Source organism: Callorhinus ursinus, unplaced genomic scaffold (assembly GCF_003265705.2).
Source record: "Callorhinus ursinus isolate GAN/ISIS: 27379988/994484 unplaced genomic scaffold, GSC_fseal_2.0 scaffold28, whole genome shotgun sequence".
NCBI lineage: Eukaryota > Metazoa > Chordata > Mammalia > Carnivora > Otariidae > Callorhinus > Callorhinus ursinus.
Window position 1 is genome coordinate 7,472,072 of NW_027397090.1, and position 12,608 is coordinate 7,484,679.

At 41.7% G+C, this 12,608-nt stretch overlaps 1 long non-coding RNA gene across 1 annotated transcript; it reads left to right on the forward strand.

Annotated features, from left to right (window-relative positions):
* Positions 1-4,311: 4,311 nt before the first annotated feature.
* Positions 4,312-11,930, forward strand: LOC141370211 (uncharacterized). Its single transcript, XR_012374079.1, has 4 exons — positions 4,312-4,374; positions 5,608-5,777; positions 11,395-11,569; positions 11,771-11,930. It is a non-coding gene; the product is annotated as an uncharacterized lncRNA (long non-coding RNA).
* Positions 11,931-12,608: the final 678 nt, after the last annotated feature.

Genomic DNA, 12,608 nt, shown 5'->3' on the forward strand with positions numbered 1-12,608 from the left:
TAAATAAATAAATAAAATCTTAAAAAAAAAAAGAATAATGTCTTCAGCCCATAACGATTCCATAGCATTGTTCCACATGCTTTGGGACATGGTTAATACTCACTGGTTGGAGTAAAAATGAAAAAAAGATACTTGCTTCTTCTTGCAATGAAAATAACTTTATTTTTCCTGTTTAATGAAATAATGCTATAAAATTCACACTTTACTAAAGATAAAATAGTCAATTGAAATTAATTCTAGTCTTGCCTGGAGGCCATCCATCACTAGTGATATTTTGGTATATTTATTTTCAGATTTTTTTCAGTTCCCACACATACCTGTACGCATTTACTTTATTTTTTTTTTTTAAAGATTTTATTTATTTATTTGACAGAGAGAGACAGCGAGAGAAGGGACACAGCAGGGGGAGTGTGAGAGGGAGAAGCAGGCTTCCCGCCGAGCAGGGAGCCCCATGAGGGGCTCGATGCGTGACTCGATCCCAGGACCCTGGGATCATGACCTGAGCCGAAGGCAGATGCTTAACGACTGAGCCACCCAGGCACTCCTGTACACATTTACTTTAAAAAGGGGGGATTATACTTAAGATGATATTTTAGAGTTTGCTTTACCGTTTCATGTATAATAGACATGTTTCATGAAATATACATTTGTGTTATTATTTAATGGCTATAGAGTCTAATATATTGACAAAACATTTTTTAAAAACTCATAATAAAAACTTATTTTTAAAACTTTGTTTTTATTATTTTTTATTAAAGATTTTATTTATTTATTTGACAGAGAGAGACCTAGAGAGAAAGGGAACACAATCAGGGGGGCTGAGCAGGAAGCCCGATGCGGGGCTCGATCCCAGGACTCTGGGATCATGACCTGAGTTGAAGGCAGACGCTTAACAACTGAGCCACCCAAGTGCCCCTATTTTTATTATTTTTTAAAGTAGGCTCCACGCCCAACGTGGGGTTTGAACTCATGACCCTGACATCAGGCCTTGTATCCTCTACTGACTGAGCCAGTCAGGCAACCCCCCCAAAATTTTTAAAAATAACTTCTGAAAAATTTGCCTATTGAAAAAAAAAACCCTCCCATTGATGGGCATTGAGATCATTTCCTTCCTCCCACCATTATTATAAACAGTACTGGGGGAATATCCATGTACAAACACCCATGTACACTTGTCTGAGTATGTCTGTAGGATACAGTCTGGGTTTTGGTGTTTCTTTTTTTTCTGTAAAATATCAGTTGCTTAGATAATCTCTAAGGTTCCTTCTATCTCAGAATCCACATTATGGAAGGTATCTTAAGTTGTAATTTGATTTTCTTATTTTTGTATAAACATACTTTAGACATCCCAGATTAAGAAAAAAAAGTATGCTATTTTTTAAGGCTTTTGTTTGTTTGCTGTTTTTTGTTTTGTTTTGTTTTTTAAAATACCCTCCATGCCCAATGTGGTGCTTGAACTCATGACCCTGAGATCAAGAGTCACATGCTCTATGAACTGAGCCAGCCAGGCACCCCTGTTTGATATTTATTTATTTATTTAAAGATTTTATTTATTTACTTGAGATAGAGAGGGAGCATGAATAGGGGGAGAGGCAGAGGGAGAGAGAAAGGGAGAAGCAAATTCTCTACTGAGCAGCGAGCCTGATGTGGGGCTTGATCCCAGGCTCCTGGGATCATGACCTGAGCTGAAGGTAGACGTTTAACCAACTGAGCCACCCAGGTGCCCCTTTTGTAAAGTAAAAAATAAAATAAAAAAAAAATTAATTAAAATAAAAGAAACCCAAACTTTTAGAGATCACTAGAGATTCACTTTGTAGTATGTTTTATTGCCAAATTATTAGTCACCAGTTAATCTTTTCACTTAGTTTAAATCTGATATTATCATGTAAATTTATTTAACTAATTTCATTCACCAGTGAGGTCTCTCTGAATCTCCTCTGGGAGAATAATGTTCTTTATATATATTTTCAAGTTTTAACAGTTCAATTTTTCTCTTCTCCTGTAAGTGTAATTATAGCTCTTGAAGAAGAGAGAGGTTGAATTGGTAAATTCTTGGAATTATAATTAAAGAGTGTTAGTAGGTTTTCTGCCTAAATTAAGGGAAATTATACACAACAACTGGACTGTACTCTTCATTCTTCATGTCTTGAAAGACAGAGGAAGGCTAACAGGCTGTTCCAGATTAAGAGGAACTAAAAAGAGGCACCAACCAAAGGCAATGCACAAAGGTTTGATCCTGAATTCTGGATTTGGGTAAGATACTACAAAGGACGTTGTTGGGCCAATTGGCAGTTTGAATAGGAACTGTGTATGCTAAAAATTCCTAAATTTGATAATTGTGTTGTTATGTAAAAAAGTCCCCATTCCCATGAGATCCATACTGAAGTAGTCAGTGGTAAAAGGGAATGATGTCTGCTGTTTACTTTCAAATGGTCCAGAAAAAATACATATAACTGTGTGGATAGACAGAGTGCTGAGCAAATATGACCGAGTGTTAACAATAGATGTATCTGGGTGAAGGGTCCACAGGAGTCCTCAGACTATTCTTTTTTTTTTGATTTTTTATTGTTATGTTAATCACCATATATTACATAATTTGTTTTGGTGTAGTGTTCCATGATTCATTGTTTGTGCATAACACCCAGTGCTCCACGCAGAACGTGCCCTCTTTAATACCCATCACCAGGCTAACCCATCCCCCTACCCTCCTCCCCTCTAGAACCCTCAGTTTGTTTTTCAGAGTCCATCGTCTCTCATGGTTCGTCTCCCCCTCTGACTTACTCCCCTTCATTCTTCCTCTCCTGCTATCTTCTTCTTTTTCTTTTTTCTTAAAATATGTTGCGTTATTTGTTTCAGAAGTACCGATCTGTGATTCAACAGTCTTGCACAACTCACAGCGCTCACCGTAGCACATCCCCTCCCCGATGTCCATCACCCAGCCACCCCTCATACTATTCTCGCAAGTTCTGTAAGTTTGAATGGTTTCAAAATGAGAAGCAAAAAGGAAAAAAAAATCCTTCAGAGCACCATTTTCTTTTCTTTAACGAGGAATTTTTTCACATTCTATGTATTAGGCTCCCATTTGTAATCTGTAGGGTCTGATCAAAGACAATTATAGCTGTAGAATTTCAGTCAAATGTAACGTGAGGCCTCTTCCCCCATTTATGTTTCACACTAAATTTTCTTTTTTTTTTTTTTTAAGTTTATTGATTTAAGTAATCTCTACCCCTGATGTGGGACTCCTCCAACTGAGCCAGCCAGGCGCCCCACCCACCACATTTTCTGTACACTGAAAGGTAGTCAAGGAAAATGTCAAAATACAAAAAAATTAAAAAGACAAAGGCGCTTAACTGGCAAAGGAAGAATGAGTCACTGTTTTTCTCAGCAGTTTTTTTACCTCATTATGAAAAATTTAAACCTCAAGAAAAATAGAATAGTAAAATAAACAGCTATATGTATATCCGTAACCTAGAGTTAACAATTGTCAGTATATTGTCACATATGCTTATTATTTTTTGCTCATATATTTCATTTTATTTATTATTTATGAATTAGTTTTTTGCTAACATTTTATTTTATTTTTTAGACTTTACTTATTTGTCAGAGAGAGAGAGAGAGAGCACAAGCAGGGGGAGCGGCAGGCAGAGGGAGAAGCAGGCTCCCTGCTGAGCAAAGATTCCCAATGTGGGACTAGATCCCACGATCCTGGGCTCATGACCTGAGTGGAAGGCGGACACTAACCCCCACTGAGCCTCTCAGGCATCCCGCTAACATATTTTAAAGATGTCACAGGGAAGCTCTAAAAACAAGAACATTTTTCTTTATAACTACAATACCATCATCATCCCTGACAAAAATTAACAATAATTCCTTAATGTTACCTAATTCCTAGTCTATATTCAAAATTTCGCATTTGATCCCAAATATACCTTTCATTGATTCATTCAAATGAGGATTGGGTCAAGAACCACACTTAGTGCACTTAGTGTGTATTTTAAGTCTCTTTTCATCTAGAACTGTCTTCTTCCTTGCTCTGGGTTATAACTTTTTTCCTCTTGTGACCAGCAAATATATTGGCAGGGGGTGGGGGGTGGGAAGGAGATGATGAATAAGGAGTTTGAATAATGCCGAGTCTTTATATATTACATGGGCTCACTATACAAAGTATTTAATTTAAAAACCAGGGATTTTTTATTTTTTTTAAATCTCTTGGAGACAAAGTGAATACCGTTTTGAGCCCTGTTTACCGTCTCCTCGAACCTCACCGTTCCCATCTGTATAATGGGGATGCTAACCCTTGTCCTATTTCACAGGTGTGTTAGGAGGATCAAACACGACAGTTTGTGAGAGCATTCTCTTCAATAATATGCACATGTAAGTCAGCACGGCTTTATTATCTTCTCCAGCCCACTGAGTTAGCCTGAGACGTTAAATCTAAATGCAGTTCAAGGCAGAGAGAAACAAACGAAGAAAAGTCCTGTTATGTTCCCCTTCCCCCTCAAAGTCCAAACCCCAAGCCTAAGTCCGCGGCAATAACCTTTAAAACCAAAGTTGGAGCTCCGGGCGGTGCATTGCCCGCCCTCGGAGCCGCTGCGGGGCAAGGAAGCGCGGGGCGCGGGGAGGCGGGGCGGCGGGGCGGGGCACGGCTGCAGGGCGCCGCGGGCACAAACAGCCGGGCTCGCGGCTCTCGCACCCACACCCTTTCCGCCCTCCGTGCGTCAGCGCCCCAGCTCCGCGCCGCTGACAGTGTTACTTCCTGTGGCAAGCCGCGTGCAGAGGACGGATGGAGGAGTGGCCGTGCTGTCACAGTGGTGACACCTAGGGTCTGGCTCCGGGAAACGCCTTCGCTTCGCGGCCCGGCCTTGGCCTGCCAGGTGTCCTGTGGGTCAGAGCAGCCCCTGTCCGAGGGGCGCTCTCGGAGCGTGGGACGCGCTGCGCCTGGGGCCGCCCCCCGTGCGGGCATCTACTGCTTCTCCTTTGAGCTCTTCTGTCCGTCGTGGTCGAAGCCCTTTAGCTGTTCAACTAGGCAGAGATTATGGGCGCGTGGGATCTCTGTGCTGGAAGGAACGTCAAGGTCATGGACTCCAGCACACAACCACTAAGAGCGAAATGTCCTTCATGCTATTGCTTACAGGCAGTTAGTGAAGTGGTTAAGAGCGAAATTTCTGGCACCTGCTCGTGGTATCATCTCACACAAACCACTTAGCTACTCCCTAGTTCCCTCATCTGTAAAGTGTGGGTAACAGTCGTATCTACCTCATAGGGTTGGGAAGATCAGCAGAATCGTAAATATCTATAAATCACACACAGCAGTTCCTGGCACGTAGGAAGCATTATGTAAGTGTTGCTGTTTACATGTAGCTGCTAGCCTGTGCATAAACACCTCCAGAGATGGAGAACTCCCTCGCTCATGAAGCAAGCCATTTAAGCCTTGGTCATTCTCAGCTGTCATAAGCAGCTCCTTATATTGTACAGGCTGCGGGGGAGTGGGGGGGGGAGTGCCAAAATATACTGGGTCCTGTGGGAGACGTTTTGCATCTAGTGTGTTCTATCTGTGTGGAATTATTTATCTCCAATTTTGTTGATTTACATGTGACAAAACTGAAGACCAGAGGATGTGGGAAGCTTGCCTAGAGTGAAACAATGATTAAATGTTCCGGTCAGAATTTGAACTTGGTCTCTCTGGCTCCAGTACCTCCAAAAATTGGAAGATAACTCATTTTTCCATTGAGACTTCGGTTTCTCACAGTGCTTGGCACATCATAAATCTTCAAATGGTAGGAATTATCATTAATTTCTATTAAAACTTTATATGTTGCCAATGCCCTTTTGAACCATCCCTTCTTTCTTTCTTTTTTTTCTTGCCAAGGCATGCTGCTTACAGATTTTTTCCTTTACTTGTTTTTACCTGTATAAAAATATCACTAGAGTGGTCTTGCCTCTTGAAACCTGTGTCCCACAAAAACAACGAGAAGCATTTGACGAGGGTCCCCTTTGAAGTTACTTTCACCTGTTGTACAGAAACTTTTAAAGCCAGAATTCAGTCCCTGAGTGGTTCTGAGAAGAACTTCTCTACTGCATATTCTCTAGGATCATTTTTCTTCCTGAAGACTCAGATAGCATAGTTGTACGTCAGTATCATTTCTTCCAGCTTTCCATCAGGTGCTTAGCTATAGCCTCTTCTTATGCTGGGATGGAGTGCTCCTGAGGCCCTCTGTGCCATTCGGAAAGGTCTTCATTTATACATTCATTCAGCAAATATTTTTTGAGAGCTGTTGCCAAGCACTGGGCTAGGAACTGGAGCTACATTGGAAAGTATAAACAGCAACTTCTTCATAAGGTCGAACCAAATTCTACATCCCTTGATTTTTCTACCCATTGATAGCGCTTCTGCCCCCGGAGCAACAGAGTAACGTTAATTTCTGGTCCTCACCATAACCCTTCCTATACTTGAAGGTGGTTTCTGGTTGCTTGTGTAAGATATATATATTTTTTTTCTACAAGCTTTCCTTGTAAAGATACTACTTTCTTTAATATTGGGAGATGACCCAAAGGTGATGAAAAAAGTGGATCTTATTTCCTTTTCCTGAGCCTCAGTTTCTTTACTGTGAAATAAGGATAATTGTATACAACAGTGGTTGAAAATCTGAGATACTGTTACTTGTCTGAAATAGACTAAGTATGTGTGTATATTAGTGTGTACTAATAACATCAAATAACTTTATTTTTCTTTTTTAAAGATATTTATTTATTTGAGAGAGAGCATGAGTGGGGGAGGAGCAGAGGGAGAGAGACAAGCCGACTCCCCGCTGAGCATGGAGCCTGAGGTGGGGCTCGATCCCATGACCCTGAGATCATGACCTGAGCTGAAATCAAAAGTCAGATGCTGGGGCGCCTGGGTGGCTCAGTTGGTTAAGCGACTGCTTTTGGCTCAGGTCACGACCCCAGGGTCCTGGGATCGAGCCCCGCATCGGGCTCCCTGCTCAGCAGAGAGCCTGCTTCTCCCTTTCCCTCTGCCTGCCCCTCTGCCTACCTGTGTTCTCTGTCTCTCTGTCAAATAAATAAAAAATATCTTTAAAAAAGAAAAGTCAGATGCCTAACCGACTGAGCCACCCAGGTGCCCCAATAACATTAGATAACTTTAACCATATGCATATACGTACCAGGTACTCTTCTAAATGCTTCACATTTATTAACTCATTTACTGTCATAATAACTCTGTAGGGGTGGGTACTACGGTTAGTCGCATTTTACAGATAAGGAAATGGAGGCCCAGAGAGCTGAAGTAAGTCACCCAAAGTCACACAGCAAGTAGGGGGTATGCTGACTTGATCTGAAACAGTGTGGCTCCAGAACCCTGCTTATTATGTGTCTCTCGTTGGTAGCCCTTTCCTTTCTTTCTTTCTTTTTTTTTTATCAGCAAGACTGAGAGGGACAAGACTCCAACGGTTCAAAAGGTAAAGGGGAGCTTACAGACTGAACTTAGAGCCTGATCTTTGACCTGTGGTATCATCCACTGCTTTAAATAATTTCCTACAGTTTGAAATTCAGTCTCTCAGGTTCACAGTCTGGCCTCAGAGGGGGCTTTCTCTTCCCTGACAATGACACCCCGTCTCTTCAGCCCCCTACACACTGCTCTTTCTGCCCCTCGTTGTGTGGTTTTTGCCAGCAGATACTAGTTTTCTTTCTTCAACACATCCCTTGTTAGTCTCTGACACTGGTTCAAGCTGTAGTTTACCAACATGTTTTTTCATTTAAGTGTGGTTGTCTTAGTATAGTTTGTTTTCTAGCTATTTACCACCCTGCATCAGTCTGCGAAACTGGGAAATCATACTTTCAACTCAAATCACAAACAAAGGGATAATTGCCTTAACATATATAGAGCTTTTACAAATCAATGACAAATAAGGACAACAGCCCAGTAGAAAAAGGAGCAAAGGGTATGAATAGACAAGTCACAGCAGAGGAACTACACACGACTCTTGTATATGTGAAAGGACCCTCATCCTTGATTATGATTACACAGATACATGCCAGAGTGATGGTATTTTTCCTATGACAAAAATAGGTGCAGGGCGCCTGGGTGGCTCAGTTGGTTAAGCGACTGCCTTCTCAGTAGTTAGATCTACATATCCATGTGCATGGTGATAAATGCTGCTGGTGAGAGATATTCTCATAATTGCTCTGGGGAAAATACATGGGCAGAGCCTCTATGAAAGACTGACAATTACTTACCAAAGCCATAAATACATATACCCTTCATGTAGATCCACATTTCTCATCCATGGCACTATTGACATCTTGGGCCAAATAATTCTTTGTCTTGTGCATTGTAGGATGTTATTTTTTAAAAAATTTATTTATTTGAGAGAGAGTACGAACACAAGCGGGGGTGCTGGGGGGAGCAGTGGCAGAGGGAGAAGCCGACTCCCCACGGAGCAGGGAGCCCGACATGGGGCTCGATCCCAGGACCCTGGGATCATGACCTGAGCCGAAGGCAGACGCTTAACGACTGAGCCACCCAGGCGCCCACCTTGTATGATGTTGAGCAGCATTCCTGACATCTATCCACTTGATGCCGCTAGTACCTGTACCCATAGTATGACAACCAAAATGGCTTCTAGACGTTGCCAAATATCCTCTGGGGGGCCAAAATCACACCCATTCAAGAACCAATGGTTGAGGTGTTTTTTTTTTTTTTTTTTTTTATTGCTGCACAGCATCCCCCCCAAACTCAGTGGCTTCAAGTAACAACTATTTCACTGGCTTGTGATTCTGAAGTCTGGATTTTGAAATCAGCTGGGCAGTTCTCCTGCTGGTCTCACCAGTGGGTCACTCATATGCCTGCATTTATTTGGTGGGGCAGGTGGGGCTGAACTCAACAGGGATACTGAGATGGCTGGGTCTTCCTTCTCACTATGTGTCGGGTCCTCTTTCCCCATACATGGTCTCTCAGTTTGAGAAAGCGAAGGCACAACACTCTCTACAAGTGGTTTTTCTGGCAGGGTAGCCAGATTTTAATATGGTAACTCAGGGCTTCCAAAGACATAAAAGTGAAAGCTGCTTGGCCTTCTTAAAACTGTTGCTTATTGGGGCACCTGGGGGGCTCAGTCGGTTAAGCCTCCAACCCTTGTTTTTGGCTCAGGTCATAATCTCATGTGTCCTGGGATTGAGCTGGGAGGGGCTCTGTGCTCAGCAGGGAGTCAGCTTGAAGATTCTCTCCCTCTGACCCTCCCCTCCACATGTGCGTGCACACTCTCTAAAATAAATAAATAAATCTTTAAAAAAATCTGTTGCTTATTTTCAGCTAAGCAATATTTTAAATATTTCTCTATAAAGCAAGGAATCTGTCCAGAAAATTCTTAAACCTTTATGACTTCTTCTTATGATTTATTTAGTATCCAGATAAGGCCAGTCCAAGCAGAAATCATGCAAAAAGTTCACCATCGGTCTCTCCTGGGTCCACAATATTCCAAGCCTGGATTCCCCATCCTCAGGGTTTCCCCTACCTTGGTCCCTTCTTTTTCACCATTATACTGTATCTTCCTTTTCAAAGTTTTGTTCTCAGGGTTCATATCTTTAGATCTTTTTTTTTTTTAAAGATTTTATTTATTTGAGAGAGAGAGAGAATGAGAGATAGAGAGCATGAGAGGGAAGAGGGTCAGAGGGAGAAGCAGATTCCCTGCTGAGCAGGGAGCCTGATGCGGGACTCAATGCCGGGACTCGAGGATCATGACCTGAGCCGAAGGCAGTCGCTTAACCAACTGAGCCACCCAGGCGCCCCATATCCTTTAGATCTTAACTACCACTATCTTTGTATTCCCTGACCATGTGATCTTAAATACCCCTTCCCCCACCTCAACCCCAACCACTTGTGCAAATGCTTTTGAAGCCTCTGCTTACATCACCCCACCACTGTTGCATTGGCCAAAGCAAGTCACACAGCCAAGTCCAGAGCTAGTATGGGAGCATGAATACTGGGAGCGTGGGTCATTGAGGGCCATCAATGTCTTCTGTCCCACTCATCATTCATAATTCTGCTTATGTCCTTTAGAGAGTTTATCACAATCTGTATTTTCATTTGCTTACTGGTTTACTTGTCAGTTTCCTTCGATGAGAGAGAGGAACTCCCAAACAGGAGTGCATTAGTTGTGCTGTCTTACCGCCAAAATCTGTCAGTGTTTGGCATGTTGGCCAACAATAAATATCTGTTGTATAAATAACTGAGCTCTGAGTTTCCTAAGCTGTATTCAGCTCATCCACACAAGAAAACCTGTGTTGATGTGATCATGGAAAGGGCTGAAATTCCTTTTTCCATTTTTAAGCACCTTGTAGTACATTTTTATTTATTTATTAATTTTTAGACTAATCTCTACACCCAACGTGGGGTTTGAACTCATGACCCCAAGATCAAGAGCCACAGGCTCCATCGACTGAGCCCGCCAGCACCCTCCTTAGTAGTGCATTTTAACAGTTTTCTGAAAACAATGCCTCCGTTTAAAGTTGCAGTAAATTCTTACATCCAAATGGAACATAAAATCAGATTTTTCTATTTTTGTCATTTTTCCAATTGTAGTCTTAGAAACTTGGGGAAATATTTGATGACTTTTGTTAGTTTATAATATTTCAAGATGTAATCTTTTTTTCTGTGACAACATAAAATTGACCATTTTAGCTATTTTTAAGTGTAAGGTTCAGTGGTATTAAATATATTCCTATTGCGCAACCACTACCACCATCATCTTTGCAACTTTTTCATGTTCCCAAACTGAAACTCTGTATCTGTTAAATAGTAACAATGCCCCTCTCCTCTAGCCCCTGGCAAGCACCACTCTACTTTCTGTCTTTATGAATTTGATTACTCTAGGCACCTCATATAAGTGGAATCATATGGTATTTGTCGTTTGTCTCAAGTAATCTTGATTATCTTTCAAAAGAGTTTCACGTTCATTTTTTTAAAAAGATTTTATTTATTTATTTGACAGAGAGAGACAGCCAGAGAGGGAACACAAGCAGAGGGAGTGGGAGAGGGAGAAGCAGGCTTCCCGCCGAGCAGGGAGCCTGATGTGGGGCTCGATCCCAGGACCCTGGGATCATGACCTGAACTGAAGGCAGACGCTTAACGACTGAGCCAGCCACCCAGGCACCCCTTGCGTTCATTTCTTTAGAGAGGAATGTGGACATATCACAAAGATTTGTGGAATTGAGGTAGACTAAGAGGAACTTCTGACAAGTTGTTCACTGTGGATTTTCAAATCATTGGTGACTTCAAGTTTCCTGAAGAGCTGTTTTGTCATCCAGATGGCCCTGAGACTGTGGGGATCTATTATTTTTTTCTTGTATGTTAGTTTTTAATTGTAACTATGGAACATTCAGAGAGCTTTTTTTTTCCAGTAGGCTCTACGTCCAACGTGGAGTCCAATCTGGGGTCTGAACTCATGACCTTGAGATCAAGACTTGAGCTGAGATCCAGAGCTGGACATTTAACCGACTGAGCCACTGAGGTGCCCCTGCAGAGAGCTTTTGTACAGTATACTTTAGGGAATTTGACAGCTATGAATTTATGCAGGTAAGGTGCTGCTAATCTTGCTTCTCCTTTCTAATTCTGCTTCTTTGACGAGTACACAAGATTCTTAATCTTTCAGAGTACAGTGAGCTTATGCTTCTTTACTGGTAGCCTGGAAGGAAGGAACAGGAAGGAAGGGATAAAACCATACATGATTTCAGGATGTTGGTATTATTTATTTATTTTATTAAAAAATTTTTTTAGGGCGCCTGGGCGGCTCAGTCGTTGGGCGTCTGCCTTCGGCTCGGGTCACGATTCCAGGTCCTGGGATCGAGCCCTGCGTCGGGCTCCCTGCTCGGCGGGAAGCCTGCTTCTCCCTCTCCCACTCCCACTGCTTGTGTTCCCTCTCTCGCTGTGTCTCTGTCTGTCAAATAAATAAATAAAATCTTAAAAAAAATTTTTTTTTTAATTTTTATTTTTTAGGAGACACTGTGCCCAACATGGGTCTTGAACTTACAACCCCTAGATCAAGAGTCACATGCTCTACCCACTGAGCCGGCCAGGTGCCCCAGGGTTGTTGGTATTACTTTAAATTATGTACTTTATGCATAATCAGCTTTCTTAATTCTTATGCTAATTCACTATTTAAAATCTTTCAGTACACATCCGTTTGTGAATATAACAAAAAGATGGTACATTTCTCATGTGTATTTATTTCTTCAGTTTACATATATCATCTAATCCTCAAACAGCAAACCTATAAGATAATGGCAGCGATGCTGCATATAACTTAGACATGGTAAAAGAAAATCTTAATACAAAGTATGTTACAGTAGCAACTTTATTCTAGCTCAGTGACCTCAGGCAACTTATTTCCCTTCTCAGGGACAGTGTCTTCAACTGTGAAGACGTTCTAGATATTGGTTCCGGGCGCCAACAACAAAGCAGAACCACTTATATAGAGATAACATACAACTTAAAATGATTTTGTGCATATTTTGAATATATTGCATAGGACTCAGGACAGAATATCACTTTTTTCACAGTAGAAGGCTGTGTTTTCAAATGAGAAAAAGAAAAGAGGTTTCATTCCGACTTACCC